Source organism: Tamandua tetradactyla, chromosome 5, assembly GCF_023851605.1.
Source record: "Tamandua tetradactyla isolate mTamTet1 chromosome 5, mTamTet1.pri, whole genome shotgun sequence".
Taxonomy (NCBI): Eukaryota; Metazoa; Chordata; class Mammalia; order Pilosa; family Myrmecophagidae; genus Tamandua; species Tamandua tetradactyla.
The window spans coordinates 26,884,769-26,904,701 of NC_135331.1; the positions used below are offsets into that span (position 1 = coordinate 26,884,769).

Consider the following 19,933-nt stretch of genomic DNA (forward strand, 5'->3'; position numbering starts at 1 on the left):
GGTGAGGGTAGCACTTTCAAGAAATGCGATTTGGCCTACTTCCTAGTCCCTGTCTCCCTGTCCATGCACTCCTGAGGGCTCCGGACTTCTCCATTAGGCTGTTTGCACCAGCCGGACAGTCTCTAGTTCTCTGCTTCTCATTTTCTCAGCGTTTGCAACCAGGGTTTCCCCACGTGATGCAGAAGACTCTCCCACGTCACTTACACCCTGGAATCACAGTCTCAGTTGCCCTCCAGTCCTTTCTCTAGCTGTTCCTTGGAGCAGGGTTGAACTCAACCTGTCATATTCCACCATCTTCCCAGAACCTAAATGTGATTTTAAAACTTCTTATTACTTGGTCGAACCAACTTAATTAGGAAGTTTTCCTGGTCTGGAGGGGGGGATGTGGGACTTTGTTGTTCAGAGTCTCACATGCCCCCTTCACAAAAGGAAGCTGAAATAACTGGCACTGGTCTTTTCTCCAAGCAAATGTTGGCCATTTGGCTTCTTTTCCTTTGTGTTGAAGGGTTAACATCTTGAGATGAATTTATTGGTAATCCCCAGAGCAAAAGTTGTGTTTAAATCCTACTTTAAAATGCATCCATTGCCCCAATACATCTCAGAGTAATTTGTGCAGAGAATAAAAAAATATTTGCAAAGTCCCTGTTCTAGTTTGCTAGCTGCTAGAATGCAATATACCAGAAACAGAATGGCTTTTTTTTTCTTTTAACATTTTTTATTGTGAAATATATACACAAAAAAGCAATAAATTGTGACGTACATTGTAATAAATAATTTTAGAATAGGTTTCAAAGTTTGGTATGGGTTATAGTTTCACAATTTCAGGCTTTTCCTTCTAGCTGTTCCAAGATACTAGAGACTAAAAGAAATACCAGTATAATGAGTCATCAGTCATATTCATTTACTAAATCCTATTCTCTCTGTTATAACTCCTCCTTCTCCTCTGATCCTTATCCCAGTCTTTAGGGGTATTGGGGCTATGCTGTTTTAACTTTTTCATGTTGGAAAGGGGTGCCGACAACATGGGATAGCAGGATGTAACTAGTTGATGTTCTTGGAGAGGGAGGCCCCTCTGGGTTTCAGAATTTATCTGGCCTAGGAATCATAACAGAATGGCTTTTAAATTTTTTTAATTTAGTTTAATACATTGTTAGTTTACAGTTCTAAGGCTGACAAATGTCCCAATTAAACAAGTCTATAGAAATGTCCAATCACAGGCATCCAGGGAAAGATACCTGGTTCAAGAATGCCGATGAAGTACAGGGTTTCTCTTTCAAGTGAGAAGGCACATGGTGAACACAGTCACAGTTTCTCATCTAGAAAGGCACATGGTGAACACAATCAGGGTTTCTGTCTCTGGAAGGGGCACATGGCAAACACAGCGTCATCTGCTTGCTTCTTCTCCTGGCTTCCTGTTTCATGAAGCTCCTCTGGAGGTATTTTCCTTCTTGATCTTCAGAGGTTGCTGGCTGGTGGATTCTGCTTCTTGTGGCTGTGTTATTCTGCTCTGCTCTCTCTGAATCTCCTTCATTCTCCAAAATGTTTCCTCTTTTACAGGACTCCAGAAACTTACAAAGACCCACCCAAATGGGTGGAGACATGTCATCACCTAATCCAGCTTAAGAACCACTCTTGATTAAATCACATTTCCAGGGAGATGATCTGATTACAATTTCAAACATACAGTATTGAATAGGGATTATTCTACCGTAATGAAATGGGATTTTGATTAGAACTTGCTTTTCTAGGTCCATACATCCTTTCAAACCAGCACAGTCCTCTTGGGGGACTGGGGAGAAAGAAGGAAATATTAAACTTCCTCATCTGGGGAGAAAGAAGGAAATATTAAACTTCCTCACAAGCAGTGGGGACAACCAATTCAATAGGCTGAGCCTTCGATCTTGGGGTTTGCCCCTGTGAAACTTACTCCTGCAGAGGAGAAGCTGAGCCTACTCATAATTATGCCTAGGAGTCTCCCCCAGAGAACCTCTTTTGTTGCTCAGATGTGGCCTCTCTCTCTGAGCTGACACTGCAAGTGAACTCACTGCCCTCTCTCCCTACATGGGACGTGACTCCCAGTGGTGTAAATCTTCCTGGCAATGTGGGACAGAAATCCCGGGATGAGCTGGGACCTGGCATCAAGGGATTGAGCAAAGCTTCTTGATCAAAAGGGGGAGGAGAGAAATGAAACAAAGTAAAGTTTCAGTGGCTGAGAGGTTTCAGACAGTGGAGAGGTTATCCCGGAGGTTATTTTGCATTATATAGATATCCTTTTTTTAGTTTGTGGTGTATTAGAGTGGCTAGAGGGGAGTGAAACTCTGAAACTCTTAAGCTGTGTTCCAGTAGCCTTGATTCTTTTTTTTTTAATGTTTTTATTGACAGAACAATATACAAACACAAATCTTCTTAATATACAAACATTCCATGCATGTTGTAGAATCAGTGCTCACACTATCATTACATAGTTGTATATTCATCACCATGATCATTTTTTAGAGCATTTGCATCACTTCAAAAGAGAAATAAAAAGAAAAAAAAAGTTATACATACCCTGTTCCTTACCCTTCCCTCTTATTGACTGCTAGAATTCCCATCTACCCAATATATTTTAACCTTTGTTGCCCCTATTATTTATTTATTTATTTATTTTGTCCATACTTTTACTCATCTGTCCATACCCTAGATAAGGGAAACATCAGACACAAGATTTTCACAATCACACAGTCACATTGTAAAAGCTTTATCTTCATACCATCACCTCCAGTAAACAAGGGTACTGGAGCACAGCTCTGCAGTTTCAGGTACTTCCCTTTAGCCACTCAAATACACCATAAATTGAAAAGGGATATCTATATAATGTGTAAGAATAACCTCCGGGATAACTTCTTGAGTCGGTTTGAAATCTCTTAGGCACTGACAGTTTGTCTCATTTCTCTCTTCCCCCTTTTGGTCAAGGAGGCTTTCTCAGTCCCTTGATGCCAGGTCCCTGCTCATCCTGGGATTTTTGTCCTATATTACCAGGGAGATTCATACTCCTGGGAGTCATGTCCCACGTAGGAGGAAAGGGCAGTGGGTTCCGTTGCCATGTTGACTTAGAAAGAGAGGCCACGTTTGAGCCACAAAAGTTCTCTGGGGGTGACTCAGGCTTAATTTTAAGTAAGCTTAGCTTATCCTTAGTAGGAATAAGTTTCATAGGGGTGGACCCCAAGATCAGGGGCTCGTCCTATTGATTTGGTTGTCCCCACTGTTTGCCAGAGTATCAGAAATTCTCCAAATGTGGAAGGTGATTATTTCCCCCTTTTGCCCCATTCCCCTAAGGGGACCCTGCAAATATTTCTTTATTCACTGTCCAAATCACTCTGGGATTTATCGGGGCAACACTCTAACCTGGACAAACCAAAATCTCAGACCCTTTTCAAGATTCCCTGTAGTTATGATGTTCAACTACACTGATCATATAAGTTAAATTAGGAAATGCACTACCCAAAATATTAATTTTGCACCAAATAAATATCTCTCCCTTTAGTCTCACACAGAACTTTAGGTTAAAAAAACAGATGATATCATCCTTTATCCTGTCTTCTGATATACGTTAGTTTTATCCAGATCAGCTTCATTCATATCTCTACTCGATGTCTGATCACTTTCCCAACTTTTTTAAACTGTTCCTGTATGGGGTCCTGCTGACTTTCATAGCTTCTGAGCTCTGACTTCTGAGTCTCAGGTGTCACATAAGTAGCTGAAGTTTCTGGGAAAGACCTGATATATACAAACAGCGCATTATCTCAGAATGTAGAATTAATTACATCTCCTGAATATATGTGATTGCTGTAAGTGCTTACAACCTAGGACCCTTTGCAATAAACCCCAGCCTGATCTGAGTTAGCCTTGATTCTCGAAGGCTCTTGTGTAAGGATACAGCTTTTACAGTGTGACCATGTGATTGTGAAAATCTCGTGTCTGATGCTTCTTTTATCACAGGGTGTGGACAGATGAGTAAAAATAAAATAAGGATAAAAATTAATAAATAATGGGGGAGAGGAATAAGGTGTAAAAAAATTGGGTAGATTAAAAAAAAAGTACCTGTGAGCCTTATCATAAAGTCAGTTGCCTTCTGGAGAATTTGTCCCTGAAGGCACCCTATGCTGTAAACTAAGGGTCCTTTTTTTTTTTCCTGGCTCAGTATTCCAGTTTGTTTAGAACCCAGAATTAGATTGTCAGCCTTAATTAGCCACTTTTCTCAGACCTGTTATAGCCAAGGCCTGCACAGCATTTCTAGGCTTCCAGACCATTCCTCTTAAGAGCTAGGAGGTTATTACAAAGCTAGTTTAGGAGTTTACACACAACTGGATGTAGCCTGAGATTGCAGAATCGTAATGTGATTATAATTATATGGTAGAAAAATAACATCCTCACTTGAAATTATCTGGATCATGCTATGGCCATTTTGATTGCCTGTTTTATTTTTATTCTAGTTCTCTATTTTTCAGCGTGCTTTGATCATTTGTTCAAGTAGAGTTCTTAATACTCCCCTGTTATCATTTTAACACTTGTAGAATTAGTATTAATATCCTCTTTCTCCTTCCTGATAATAGCAATTTGTGTCTTCTTTTTCTTCATCAATTTGACTAGAAGTTTATCACTTTCATTGTTCTTCTCAAAAGAACCAGCTTTTGGTTTCATTGATTTTCTCTCTTTTTTAATGTTTCCTATTTAGTTAATGTCTGCTCTTATCTTTATTATTATTATTATTATTATTATTATTACCACCTTTCTTCTGCTGAATTTGGATTTTATTTGTTTTTCCTTTTCTAGTTTCTTAAGGCAGAAGTTTAGGTCATTGATTTTGATATTTTTGTAAGATTTTTTTTGTGTCTGGGTTGATAAGGGATATTTGTCTGTTCTCATAATGCCTTATGAAACCAGTTGGAAAGAGTTCCTTTCTCTTATGTTTTCTGGAAGAGTTTGTATATAAGATCATTGATTTTAGACCTTTCTACTTTTTCTGATACTAGAGTTTTGTATTACAAATATCCCTCAAAACACTGCTTTAGCTACATCACATAAATTTGGATATGTTGTGTTTTCATTTTTATCCCTTTCAGAGTATTTTCTAATTTCCCTTATTATTAGTTTTCAAGAATTTGGGTGTTTTTCCAGATATCTGTTAATTATTTCTAATTTAATTCAAATAGTCAGCAAGTAAACTTTGTATTATCTGAAATCCTTTTAAATTTATGGAAACTTCTTTTATGGTTGAAAATCTGGCTTATTTTGTGAATGTTCCCTGCATACTTGAGAAGAATATGTCATATGCTGCTGTTGGGTGGAGCATTTTATAAATGTCACTTAGGTCAGTGCCCTTGATAAGGTGTCCAGGTCTTCTGGCTCCTTACTGATACTGTATTTCCTTGTACTGTCAGTCACTGAATTGCCCACTCTGATTGTGAATTATCTATTTCTCCTTTCCATTTTATCAGTTTTTGGTCTGTATATGTTGACACTCTGTTATTAAATGCAGAAACATTAAGGATTGTTGTGTGTTCTTCATGAATAGACCTTTTTATCATTCCAAAAGTGATTCTAACTGTGATAACATTCTTTGCTTTAAAAATGACATTTTTAGTATAGTCATTCTAACTTTCTTTTGATTTAGTGTTAATGTGGTGTGGTGGTTTGAAGCTGTGTGTATCCCAGAAGAACACGTTCTGAAATCTAATCCATTTCTGTGGGTATAAACCAGTTGTAAATAGGGTCTTTTAATGAGACCCCTTCAGTTAATGTGTGACCCAGCTCATACGGCATGGGACTTAATCTGTTACTGGAGTCCTTTATAAAGGGAATGAGTACAGAGAGAGGGGGACAGGGAGGGAGGAAGCCACTGAAATAAGAAGCTGAAAGCAGCAAAACCCAGAATAGAGGGGAAAGACCATCAGGCACTGCCATGTGCCTTGCCATATGGCAGAACAATCAAGGATTGCCAGCAGCCAGGTCTTTGGGAAGAAAACTTCACCTTGATGATGCCTTGAGGCCTCCAACTGTAAACTAATAACTTCCCATTGTTTAAGTCCGCCCATTTCATGGTACCTGCTTAAGGCAGCCTAGGAAACTAAAACATCAAGTATTTTTCCATCCTTTACTTTTTTCCTTTTTTAAGATTTCAGTTATTCGGTGTTCTCAGTTTTACAGTGAGGGATACAGAAATATACACCAGGGCCCCTTCCCACAAAAAGCTTACAATCTTTATAGGGGCAAGAGGGACACCATTTAACATGGACAAGTGATTCCAGGAGATAATATACATGAATGTTCTGCAAGGTACAAATTCTTAAATAAATGTGTAACTAAGTATGGTTTTCATGGTGTTTTGATTATATTTGAAAGGGCTCTGAGAAATAAATAATGCTGTTACTGGATAAAACTAGTGGTCCATCTGACTAAAGCTCTTTTCCAGTAGTCCCAAAGGAAGTTTTATGGGAGATCAGAGGTAACTGTTAGATAATTTTTTAATCTGTCAATTGATCTAAAGCTTGAAAATACCACGGGGAATCTTAGGGATCCATATATCCATAGCATTCACAGGCTAATTATGCATCTTCTCAGAATTCTTCAAATGGAACCATGTGAGAAGTTAATGTTAAAGACATCATCTTGTATCTTCAACCACGTACGTGTACTGCCTGACGCAGAGAACTAGTTGAGAATGCTAAACTCTGACTGTAAGACGAAGTCAGAGTTAAAGACAAGTGTTTAACAAGTCACGTTCAAATATAAACTAATGAATGAGAGTTTTTGAGTCAGAGTCAAATATTCTGCCTCCTGTGAAATCTCAATTTGTTTCTCATCTGACAGATATTTTCATATTGTACTTTGCTGCCACAGAAGCTTAGTGGGTGTACATTCTTGCATGTTGATTTATAACTGAAAGCTTTTGAGTTAGGAAACTGAAAGCAGTATGTATCGATATATTGAAACATATATGTTCACGAAAAGGAGCCAGGTGTAAGTTTCCAAAGGGGGAAACGTTCTCATGGATGTCCCGTAAGGCTAAGCCTGTCCCTTTCTTGTTCTTTGACAGATTCTTTGGAGCCACCACTGTCTTGTTTGGGTTCTGGAAGCTCATTCAGTGGTATGGTGGCATCCTCCCAGCCCAGCTTCATCAGTCAAAGCCTGGGTTCTGTCATTTCTCTGGCCCTCACTGACCATTCTCCTGCATTTCTGATCTTATTAAGTAGGGCATCTGTTTTTGCAACCTGCCCTTTACTTTTTTTTTGATTTTTTATTAACTAAAAAAAATTACAAGAAACACAAACGTTCCCAACACATACACTCAGCAATTCACAATATCATCACATAGTTGCATATTCATCATCATGACCATTTCCCAGAACATTAGGATCAATTCAGAAAAAGAAATAAAAAGACAACAGAAAAATACAACAAACAGAAAAAAAAATTACAGACCATACCCCTTACTGATCCCTTTCATTGATCACTAGCATTTCAAACTAAATCTATTTTAACATTTGTTCCCCCTATTATTTATTTTTACTGCATATGTTCCTCTCATCTGTTGACAAGGTAGATAAAAGGAGCATCAGACACAAGGTTTTCACAATCACACAGTCACATTGTGAAAGCTGTATCATTATACAGTCATCATCAAGAAACATGGCTACTGGAACACAGCTCTACATTTTCAGGCAGTTCCCTCCAGCCTCTCCATTACATCTTGGATAACAAGGTGATATCTGCTTAATGCATAAGAATAACCTCCAGGATAACCTCTCGACTCTATTTGGAACCTCTCAGCCATTGACACTTTGTCTCATTTCACTCTTCCCCCTTTCGGAGGAGAAGGTTTTCTCAATCCCTTGATGCTGAATCTCAGCTCATTCTGGGATTCTGTCCCACGCTGCCAGGAAGATCCACACCCCTGGGAGTCATGTCCCACGTAGACAGGGGGAGGGTGGTGAGTCTGCTTGCTGTGTTGGCTGGACAGAGAGGCCACATCTGAGCAACAAAAGAGGTTCTCTTGGGGGTGACTCTAAGGCTTAATTTTAACTAGGCTTGACCTATGCCCTGTGGGGTTAAGTTTCATATGAACAAACCCGAAGACTGGGGGCTCAGCGTATAGCTTTTGTTGTCCACACTGCTTGTCAGAATATCGAGAATTCAACTTGGGGAAGTTGAGTTTTCCCCCATTCTCACCATTCCCCGAAGGGGACTTTGTAAATGCTTTTCCACTCACTGATCAAATCACTCTGGGATTCATCAGGGCATCACCTGGACAAACCAACAAAATCTGATGTCCTGTACAAAGTTCCATGTACTTAAGGTGTTCAATCAACTATCTACTTAAGTTATATTAGGAGATGCACTAGTCAAACTATAGATTTGTACCAAGTAAACATTTTTTGCTTTAGTCTCACACATTGGTTGAAATTTTAAAATATTAAGTATCATCTATTTTCAGCACACTGCAGTAATGACTTTCTTTTGTTCTTCCTCATGCAAAAACATTTTTTAAATTTGTACATTTAGTCACTATCATTATACACTCTAGGCATTCCTAGATTACAGCATCTCAATCTTTATCGTCTATCTTTCTTTGTGATTTCGTTTATGCCCCAGCCCTCGTCGCTCTATCATTCTCATATGCAGCTTCAGTGTTTTAACATAATTGTATTACAGTTAGGTAATATTGTGCTGTCTATTTCTGAGTTTTTATATTCAGTCCTGTTGCACAATCTGTATCCTTTCAGCTCCAATTACCCAATATCTTACCCTATTTCTATCTCCTGATGGTCTCTGTTACCAAGGAAATAGTCCAAGTTTATTCACTAATGTCAGTTCATATCAGTGAGACCATACAGTATTTGTCCTTTTGTTTCTGGCTAATCACACTCAGCATAATGTCCTTCAGGTCCATTCATGTTGCTACATACTTCATAACTTTATTCTGTCTTACAGCTGCATGATATTTCATCTTATGTAAATGTCACAGTTTGTTTAGCCAACTGTCTGTTGATGGACATTTTGGCTGTTTCTATTTCTTGGTAATTATTAATAATGCCGCTATAAACATTGATGTGTAAATGTCCATTTGTGTCCTTGGCCTCGTGTCCTTTGAGTAGAGACAGCATATAGATGGGTCCTGTTTTTTAATCCATTCTGCCAGACTATGTCTTTTGATTGGAGAGTTTAATCCATTAACATTCAGTGTTATTACTGCGTGGGTAGTACTTTCTTCTACTATTTTGCCTTCTGGATTTTATATGTCATATCTAATTTTCCTTCTTTTTACCTTTACTCATAGTCTTCCTTTCTACACTCTTCACAACTGTCTCTTCTGTCTTTGTATCTGTCTCTAGTGTTCCCTTTAGTATTTCTTGCAGAGCTGGTCTCTTGGTCACAAATTCTCTCAGTGATTTTTTGTCTGAAAATGTTTTAATTTCTCCCTCATTTTTGAAGGACAATTTTGCTGGATATAGAATTCTTCGTTGGCAGTTTTTCTCTTTTAATAATTTAAATATATTATCCCACTGTCTTCTTGCCTCCATGGTTTCTGCTGAGAGATCTGTGCATAGTCTTATTGGGCTTCCCTTGTATGTGATGGATTGCTTTTCTCTTGCTGCTTTCAGGATCCTCTCTTTCTCTTTGACCTCTGACATTCTGATTATTAAATGTCTTGGAGTATGTCTATTTGGATCTATTCTCTTTGGGGTACGCTGCACTTCTTGGATCTGTAATTTTAAGACTTTCATAAGAGTTGGGAAATTTTCAGTGATAATTTCCTCTTAGTTTTTCTCCTCCTTTTCACTTCTCTTCTCCTTCTGGGACACCCACAACACGTATATTTGTGCGCTTCATATTGTCTTTCAATTCCCTGAGTCCCTGCTCATATTTTTCCATTTTTTCCCTATAGTTTCTGTTTCTTGTCGGATTTCAGATGTTCCGTTCTCCAGTTCAGAAATCCTATGTTCTGTCTCTCAAAATCTACCATTGTGGGTTTCCAGTGTTCTTTTCATCTCTTCTCCTGTGTCTTTCATTCCCATAAGTTCTGTGATTTGTTTTTTCAGACTTTCAGTTTCTTCTTTTTGGTCTTTCCTTGCCTTCTTTATATCTTCCCTCAATTCATTGGTTTGGTTTTTGATGAGGTTTTCCATGTCTGTTTGTCCATTCTGAATTAATTGTTTCAGCTCCTGCATGTCATTTGAATTGTTGGTTTGTTCCTTTGACTGGGCCATATCTTCAATTTTCCCAGTGTGATTTGTTATTTTTTGCTGTTGTCTAGGCATTTAATTACCTTAATTAGTTTATTCTGGAGATTGCTTTCACTTCTTTTATTTAGGGTTTTCTTGCTGGATGAATTTGTTGTCTAGCTGTTCTTTGACATTCCGTTCAGCTTTATCTGGACCTTTAGGTTAAGTTTTGTTTAACAGAGGAGAATTTTTCAGTTCCTGTTTTCTTGTTTCTTGCCCTGCTTGTGTGGTGACTTCCCCCCCACACACAAACTTAGGAGGGTCTACTTAGATATTATAGATCCCAGCCAGATTTTCCCAGACCAAACTGGCCTCCTATCAGGAGGAAAGAGTCACCTGCGTCGGTTTTCCCTGAGAGTGAGACCCAGCAGGTTGAAAGACTTTCCTGTGAAGTCTCTGGACTCTGTTTTTCTTATCCTGCCCAGTATGTGGTGCTTGTCTGACTGCAGGTCCCACCAGCGTAAGATGATGCGGTACCTTTATCTTTGGCAGACTCTCCCTGCTGGGGGCGTGGTGGAGACAGAGGAGAGGTTGTAGGCTGGTTTTAATGGCTTTGAATTACCAAGCCCTAGTGTCTGAAATCCTTCATGGAGGGAGTCCACCTGGGTGGGGCTTCACCCCTCCCCTGGGGAAGGCACAGGTTCTAGATAAGCCCCCCAAAGAGCTCACTTCTGCCTATGCCTGGGGCAGTTGCAGCCTGAAAAGTCCTGCCGCTGTATCCAGAGGCAGTCAAGCCTGTGTAGATACACAGCCACAAAAACCTCTGTTCCCTTCTTTTGTCCCCCCCCTTTTTCTGTCCGTCCTGCCCCCTTGGCACCGGGGCAAAAATGAGCAACCTCCGCTTTGATCAGGTTCACCTAAGCTGGGGGCCTATTTTAAGTAGTCAGAATTTGTTAATTAGTTCTACAATTGGCGTTTGGTTGTGCCCAGACCCTGCTGCTGGTAAAGTCCTTTCCTTTCCCCTCTGGGAGGCGGCCTGTGGCGGAGGGGCGCTGGCCGCCACAGCTTTGGGAGCTCACGGTTCTAGGGGTTGCTCACAGCCGGTCCAGCTGGTCCAGACTGGGGTACGCTGTGTTTCTGGTCACTGACATGGCCCCAGGAGCTGTTTTGTACTGTTTCTGGTTACTTAGTAGTTGTTCTGGAGGACGAACTAAAATGCGCATGTTGTTAAGCCGCCATCTTGACCCGAAAGTGTCGCCCTTTACTTTTTTTTTTAGAAATCATACCATTCTACATATGCAATCAGTAATTCTTAACATCATCACATAGATGCATGATCATCGTTTTTTAGTACATTTACATCGGTTTAGAGGAACTAGCAACACAACACAAAAAGATATAGAATGTTAATATAGAGAAAAGAAATAAAAGTAGTAATAATAGTAAAAAAAAAAACAAAAACAAAACAAACAAACAAAAAAACCCTATAGGTCAGATGCAGCTTCATTCAGTGTTTTAACATGATTACTTTACAATTAGGTATTATTGTGCTGTCCATTTTTGAGTTTTTGTATCTAGTCCTGTTGCACAGACTGTGTCCCTTCAGCTTCAATTACCCATTATCTTACCCTGTTTCTAACTCCTGCTGGACTCTGTTACCAATGACATATTTAAAGTTTATTCTCGAATGTCCGTTCACATCAGTGGGACCATACAGTATTTGTCCTTTAGTTTTTGGCTGGACTCACTCAGCATAATATTCTCTAGGTCCATCCATGTTATTACATGCTTCATAAGTTTATCTTGTCTTAAAGCTGCATAATATTCCATCGTATGTATATACCACAGTTTATTTAGCCATTCTTCTGTTCATGGACATTTTGGCTGTTTCCATCTCTTTGCAATTGTAAATAACGCTGCTATAAACATTGGTGTGCAAATGTCCGTTTGTGTCTTTGCCCTTAAGTCCTTTGAGTAGATACCTAGCAATGGTATTGCTGGGTCGTATGGCAATTCTATATTCAGCTTTTTGAGGAACTGCCAAACTGCCTTCCACAGTGGTTGCACCATTTGACATCCCCACCAACAGTGGATAACTGTGCCTCTTTCTCCGTATCCTCTCCAGCACTTGTCATTTTCTGTTTTGTTGATAATGGCCATTCTGGTGGGTGTGAGATGATATCTCATTGTGGTTTTGATTTGCATTTCTCTAATGGCCAGGGACATTGAGCATCTCTTCATGTGCCTCTTGGCCATCTGTACTTCTCTTCTGGTAGGTGTCTGTTCAAGTCTTTTTCCCATTTTGTAATTGGGTTGGCTGTCTTTTTGTTGTTGAGTTGATCAATCTCTTTATAAATTCTGGATACTAGACCTTTATCTGATATGTCATTTCCAAATATTATCTCCCATTGTGTAGGCTGTCTTTCTACTTTCTTGATGAAGTTCTTTGATGCACAAAAGTGTTTAATTTTGAGGAGCTCCCATTTATTTATTTCCTTCTTCAGTGCTCTTACTTTAGGTTCAAGGTCCATAAAACCGCCTCCAATTGTAAGATTGATAAGATATCTCCCTACATTTTCCTCTAACTGTTTTATGGTCTTAGACCTAATGTTTAGATCTTTGATCCATTTTGAGTTAACTTTTGTTTAAGGTGTGAGATATGGGTCTTCTTTCATTCTTTTGCATATGGATATCCAGTTCTCTAGGTACCACTTATTGAAGAGACTGTTCTGTCTCAGGTGAGTTGGCTTGACTGCCTTATCAAAGATCAAATGTCCATAGATGAGAGGGTCTATTTCTGAGCACTCTATTCGATTCCACTGGTCGATATATCTATCTTTATGCCAATACCATGCTGTTTTGACCACTGTGGCTTCATAATATGCCTTAAAGTCCGGCAGTGCGAAATCTCCAGCTTCGTTTTTTTCCTCAAGATGTTTTTAGCAATTCGGGGCAACCTGCCCTTCCAGATAAATTTGGTTATTGCTTTTTCTAATTCTGAAAAATAAGTTGTTGGGATTTTGATTGGTATTGCATTGAATCTGTAGATCAGTTTAGGTAGGATTGACATCTTAATTATATTTAGTCTTCCAATCCATGAACACGGTATGCCCTTCCATCTATTTAGGTCTTCTGTGATTTCTTTTAGCAGTTTTTTGTAGTTTTCTTTATATAGGTTTTTTGTCTCTTTAGTTAAATTTATTCGTAGGTATTTTATTCTTTTAGTTGCAATTGTAAATGGGATTCGTTTCTTGATTTCCCCCTCAGCTTGTTCATTAGTAGTGTATAGAAATGCTACATATTTTTGAATGTTGACCTTGTAACCTGCTACTTTGCTGTACTCATTTATTAGCTCTAGTAGTTTTGTTGTGGATATTTCCGGGTTTTCGACATATAGTATCATATCGTCTGCAAACAGTGATAGTTTTACTTCTTACTTTCCAATTTTGATGCATTGTATTTCTTGTTTTGTGTAATTGCTCTGGCTAAAACCCCCAACACAATGTTGAATAAAAGTGGTGATAGTGGACATCCTTGTCTTGTTCCTGATCTTAGGGGGAAAGTTTTCAATTTTTCCCCATTGAGGATGATATTAGCTGTGGGTTTTTCATATATTCCCTCTATCATTTTAAGGAAGTTCCCTTGTATTCCTATCTTTTGAAGTGTTTTCAACAGGAAAGGATGTTGAATCTTGTCAAATGCCTTCTCTGCATCAATTGAGATGATCATGTGATTTTTCTGCTTTGATTTGTTGATATGGTGTATTACATTAATTGATTTTCTTATGTTGAACCATCCTTGCATACCTGGGATGAATCCTACTTGGTCATGATGTATAATTCTTTTAATGTGTTGTTGGATACGATTTGCTAGAATTTTATTGAGGATTTTTGCATCTATATTCATTAGAGAGATTGATCTGTAGTTTTCTTTTTTTGTAATATCTTTGCCTGGTTTTGGTATGAGGGTGATGTTGGCTTCATAGAATGAATTAGGTAGTTTTCCCTCCACTTCGATTATTTTGAAGAGTTTGAGGAGAGTTGGTACTAATTCTTTCTGGAATGTTTGATAGAATTCACATGTGAAGCCGTCTGGTCCTGAACTTTTCTTTTTAGGGAGCTTTTGAATGACTAATTCAATCTCTTTACTTGTGATTGGTTTGTTGAGGTCATCTGTTTCTTCTTGAGTCCAAGTTGGTTGTTCATGTCTTTCCAGGAACCCGTCCATTTCATCTAAATTGTTGTATTTATTAGCGTAAAGTTGTTCATAGTATCCTGTTATTACCTCCTTTATTTCTGTGAGGTCAGTAGTTATGTCTCCTCTTCCATTTCTGATCTTATTTATTTGCATCCTCTCTCTTCTTCTTTTTGTCAATCTTGCTAAGGGCCCATCAATCTTATTGATTTTCTCATAGAACCAACTTCTGGTCTTATTGATTTTCTGTATTCTTTTCATGTTTTCAATTTCATTTATTTCTGCTCTAATCTTTGTTGTTTCTTTCCTTTTGCTTGCTTTGGGATTAGTTTGCTGTTCTTTCTCCAGTTCTTCCAAGTGGGCAGTTAATTCATGCATTTTTGCCTTTTCTTCTTTTCTGATATAGGCATTTAGGGCAATAAATTTCCCTCTTAGCACTGCGTCCCATAGGTTTTGATATGTTGTGTTTTCGTTTTCATTCACCTCGAGGTATTTACTAATTCCTCTTACAATTTCTTCTTTGACCCAGTCGTTGTTTAAGGGTGTGTTGTTGAGTCTCCACATATTTGTGAATTTTCTGGCACTCTGCCTATTATTGATTTCCAACTTCATTCCTTTATGATCTGAGAAATTGTTGTGTATTATTTCAATCTTTTTAAATTTGTTAAGACTTGCTTTGTGACCCAGCATATGGTCTATCTTTGAGAATGATCCATGAGCCCTTGAGAAAAAGGTGTATCCTGCTGTTGTGGGATGTAATGTCCTATAAATGTCTGTTAAGTCTAGCTCATTCATAGTAATATTCAGATTCCCTATTTCTTTATTGATCCTCTGTCTAGATGTTCTGTCCATTGATGAGAGTGGTGAGTTGAAGTCTCCAACTCTTATGGTATATGAGTCTATTTCCCTTTTCAGTGTTTGCAGTGTATTCATTACGTATTTTGGGACATTCTGGTTCAGTGCATAAATATTTATGATTGTTATATCTTCTTGTTTAATTTTTCCTTTTATTAGTAGATAGTGCCCTTCTTTGTCTCTTTTAACTGTTTTACATTTGAAGTCTAATTTGTTGGATATTAGTATAGCCACTCCTGCTCTTTTCTGGTTGTTATTTGCATGGAATATCTTTTCCCAACCTTTCACTTTCAACCTATGTTTATCTTTGGGTCTAAGATGTGTTTCCTGTAGACAGCATATAGAAGGATCCTGTTTTTTAATCCATTCTGCCAATCTATGTCTTTTGATTGGGGAATTCAGTCCATTAACATTTAGTGTTATTACTGTTTGGATAATATTTTCCTCTACAATTTTGCCTTTTGTATTATATATATCATATCTGATTTTCATTCTTTCTACACTCTACTCCATACCTCTCTCTTCTGTCTTTTTGTATCTGACTCTAGTGCTCCCTTTAGTATTTCTTGCAGAGCTGGTCTCTTGGTCATAAATTCTCTCAGTGACTTTTTGTCTGAGAATGTTTTAATTTCTCCTTCATTTTTGAAGGACAATTTTGCTGGATATAGGAGTCTTGGTTGGCAGTTTTTCTCTTTTAGTAATTTAAATATATCATCCCACTGTCTTCTAGCTTCCATGGTTTCTGCTGTGAAATCTACACATAGTCTTATTGGGTTTCCCTTGTATGTGACAGATTGTTTTTCTCTTGCTGCTTTCAAGATCCTCTCTTTCTCTTTGACCTCTGACATTCTAACTAGTAAGTGTCTTGGAGAACGCCTATTTGGGTCTATTCTCTTTGGGGTTCGCTGCACTTCTTGGATCTGTAAATTTAGGTCTTTCATAAGAGTTGAGAAATTTTCAGTGATAATTTCTTCCATTAGTTTTTCTCCTCCTTTTCCCTTCTCTTCTCCTTCTGGGACACCCACAACACGTATATTTGTGCGCTTCATATTGTCATTCAGTTCCCTGATCCCCTGCTCAAGTTTTTCCATTCTTTTCCCTATAGTTTCTGTTTCTTTTTGGAATTCAGATGTTCCATCCTCCAGTTCACTAATTGTAGTTTCTGCCTCTTTAGATCTACCATTGTAGGTATCCATTGTTTTTTCCATTTTTTCTTCTTTGTCCTTCACTCCCATAAGTTCTGTGATTTGTTTTTTCAGATTTTCTGTTTCTTCTTTTTGTTCAGCCCATGTCTTCTTCATGTCCTCCCTCAATTTATTGATTTGGTTTTTGAAGAATTTTTCCATTTCTGTTCGTATATTCAGCATTAGTTGTCTCAGCTCCTGTATCTCATTTGAACTATTGGTTTGTTCCTTTGACTGGGCCATATCTTCAATTTTCCGAGCGTCATCCATTATTTTCTGCTGGTGTCTGGGCATTTGATCAGATTTCCCTGGGTGTGTTACCCAGCTGGTTGAAAGCTTTTCTGTGAAATCTCTGGGCTCTGTTTTTCTTTTCCTGCCCAGTAGGTGGTGCTCGTGGCGCTCGTCTGTCTGCACCGCAGTCGGCCCGGGAAACCGCGCGTGGAAGTGGGGGTCACTGGCCGCCGCGGCTTGGGAGAGTGCCGGTCCTAATTGCCCAGCTGGCCCGAAACGCCAAGCGTGACGGGAGGGCCCCGCTATCCAACGTTCCCAGTCAGGCCGGGGAGCCACGTGCGTGGAGGGGACCCCAGTCGCCAGCCGCCCCGGCCGGGAAAACGCGCGCCCCTTGGGTAGCTCACCGCAGCAGATTCTCCCTGCCCGTTCAGCTGTTCCAGAATGGGGTACGCTGTCTTTTTGGTCTCTGTCGTGACTCCGGGAGCTGTTTCGTATTGTTTCTGTTTCTTTAGTTGCTTTTCTGGAGGAGGAACTAAGACCCGCGCGTCTTACTAAGCCGCCATCTTCTCCGGAAGTCCGCCTTTTTGTTTTTAATACCTGGTTGGATTCAATACATTATGGATTCGAAACTTACATTTACATTTTTGGATGTTAGAGGTTTTCGTATTCCTTTAAACAACTTTTTTTTTCTGCACTTAAGTTACTTGGAAACAGTTTGATCCTTTTGAAGCTTGTTTTAAATCTTTTTTAGGTGGGTCCCAAACAGCCCTTAGCTTAGGCCTCATTTGGCCGAGCTTCTGAGGCTGTTCCATTCTGAGGCCTCCCTACAGAGCTTTGTGACCCTACAGGTCTTTTTACTCTGCTGAAACATGGACATGATCTGCCCCGAGTCGTACAAAATGAGCTGCAGGGGTTTTCCTGCCTAACACACATGTGCTGATCAGTACTCAGCTGGAGACTCACAACTCTCTGCAGAGTCAGGAGAGTTCTGTCTCCTGGTTTCCCTTCTCTGAAATCCTGCTCCCTGAATTCAGCTGCCTTGGCCTTCATGAACACTGAGTTTTCTCTCCTCAACTGAAGGGATGGCTGGGCTTTCTTTGAGTGTCTTCTCCCTCTGCTGCATTTGGAAACTCCCCTGGCAGTTGACTAGAGCAATCATAGTCCTTATTTCTTCAGTTTTTGCCATCCTGATGTATTGACCTTGTCTTGTGTTGCTTGTTGTTCAATGACTGAACATCATAGATTTGTATATTTTTTCCAGTTTTCTAAGCCATTGCTTAAGACGGGGTTGGGGGTGGGCTGTAAATCTGATCCCTGGATGGAAGCACAGTTGCTTGACTGATTATTTTATAGTTTGGTGGGAGGGTACCATATTACTTTATTTGAAAGAATAGTACAAATGAAAGACCTTGGTGGATGTTGTTCCAACTTCTCGAAAAGGTAAAGGTAAACCCAACACACATGCACTGCCGTGGAGACCCCAGAAGGCAAACTAAGGCTCACCTCTGGGTGTGCTTGTCAAAGAGACGCACATTCCAGGGGGGCCATCTCCCACAAATTTGTTATTTATTCATCTACTTCTTTGGTGTATTTCACCTGCTTGTTTAAGTGATGCATCTCAATACAGTCACAGAAGTTAGGGGTCTTTTTTTTTTGTTTTAAAGCAAAAGTAATGATTTAATGACTATAAGCAAGACAGAGCAATAGAACCGTGCTTCTTTGGCAGACTGTGGACAATGAAATGTTTAGCTACAATTTTTCCCCATACAGACATGAAACAATATTCATATAGAAGAAACACCCTCACAAATAACTGATGGGTGATGAACACACACCAAAATTCGACCAAATCAAAACACGAACTGAAAATTGTTGGGGTTATTCGTATTTTAAGTTCAGCATGCTCACTCTATGTAAAAATTAAAACCTCTAGAAGCTCATAATAAATTGCTTCCATTTCCAGATATTACGGAGAAGGCATATGAGCATTGTTTATGACTGTTTAAGTCTTAAATTTGGAATTACTGCTATAGGACTTACAAAAATAATTTTAGGTAAAATTCTTCCGAACAGCAAACAGCTGGAATATTAAAAAATTATTTCAGAATTATAGTGATAAATTTTAAAAACCCATGAATTCCATCATAATCCATGGAAAATGAACAAATGATTTCCATATTGCATGGTTACATTTTTCTTTACAGCAATAAAATTTAAGAGTCAATATGTATTACTGGAGAAAAGTCAATACTGCAAGGACTTTCCAGTTGTTTCCAGTGAAACAGAATTTAGAATTAGATAGCCAGATAAAAAATATTCTGTGCTGAAAAGCAGTGTCAAACATGGGGTGTTTGTAAAGTTTGAACCAGTTGGGAGAATTTTAACAACCATTTCTGAGTGCATGAAACACAATAATTTCTTTATAGTATTTATAAATGTATCATACAGTACTGTTTCTTGTTATGTCATATACCCATATGTTTCTTAAAATTTCAACAAATGTTAAGAATATGCATAGAATAATGGATTTTTGGAGCCATGTCACTGTGAATAACAGTTTGTTGCATATTTAGCCATTTTGACTTCTGTTGTAGAACAAGCATAATGCCATTTGATTCTTAGAAAACGGAATCATTTCAACAAGTCAGTAAAATAAGTAGCAGTACCTGCGTTTAAGCATACAGATTGTAAAACTGAAGTTTACTTTTCTTTAATCAGTTTGCTCATCAAAAAAGGAAACATAGAAGTCAAAATGGCTAAATAAGCAAGAAATTGTTATTCACAGTGACATGGCTCCATAAACGCATTATTCTATGCATATCTTTCCATTTGTTGAAATTTTAAGGTAAGAAACACTTGTTTTCTACAGGTACACAAAACAGCATAACAAGAACAGTCAAGGAGAATGTAATGTATATTAACAAACTATGACCTAGTGCTCATATCCATACTTCCAATTCAAACCATGGTTACAGAAACTGTTTCCCATCTTTCCTAACACATACACACAGAAGTCTTGCCTGCCTCTCCCCAGAAACCAAACCTTTTATAAGAACAATCTTTTTCATAGATCGCACATATGAGTATTACACATCTGGTCCATCTTTTATAGCCAAATTTAATCGTCACTACGAAAGAAAGCAAATTGGACAACAGTCACATGTATTAGCATCCATAAAGCTGTAATGACAGGAAGATATCTATAATAAATCAGGAATTTAAAATTCTTTTCCTCAACAGTCTCAGGTTTCAACCAGGTGGAGT

The 19,933-nt window shown here is 38.7% G+C and overlaps 1 pseudogene across 1 annotated transcript in view; it reads left to right on the forward strand.

Annotated features, from left to right (window-relative positions):
- Nucleotides 1–19,933, forward strand: part of LOC143683866 (tubulin alpha-3 chain-like) — a 47,648-nt pseudogene that overhangs the window by 11,105 nt on the left and 16,610 nt on the right. The gene's annotated exons all lie outside the window — the stretch shown is intronic.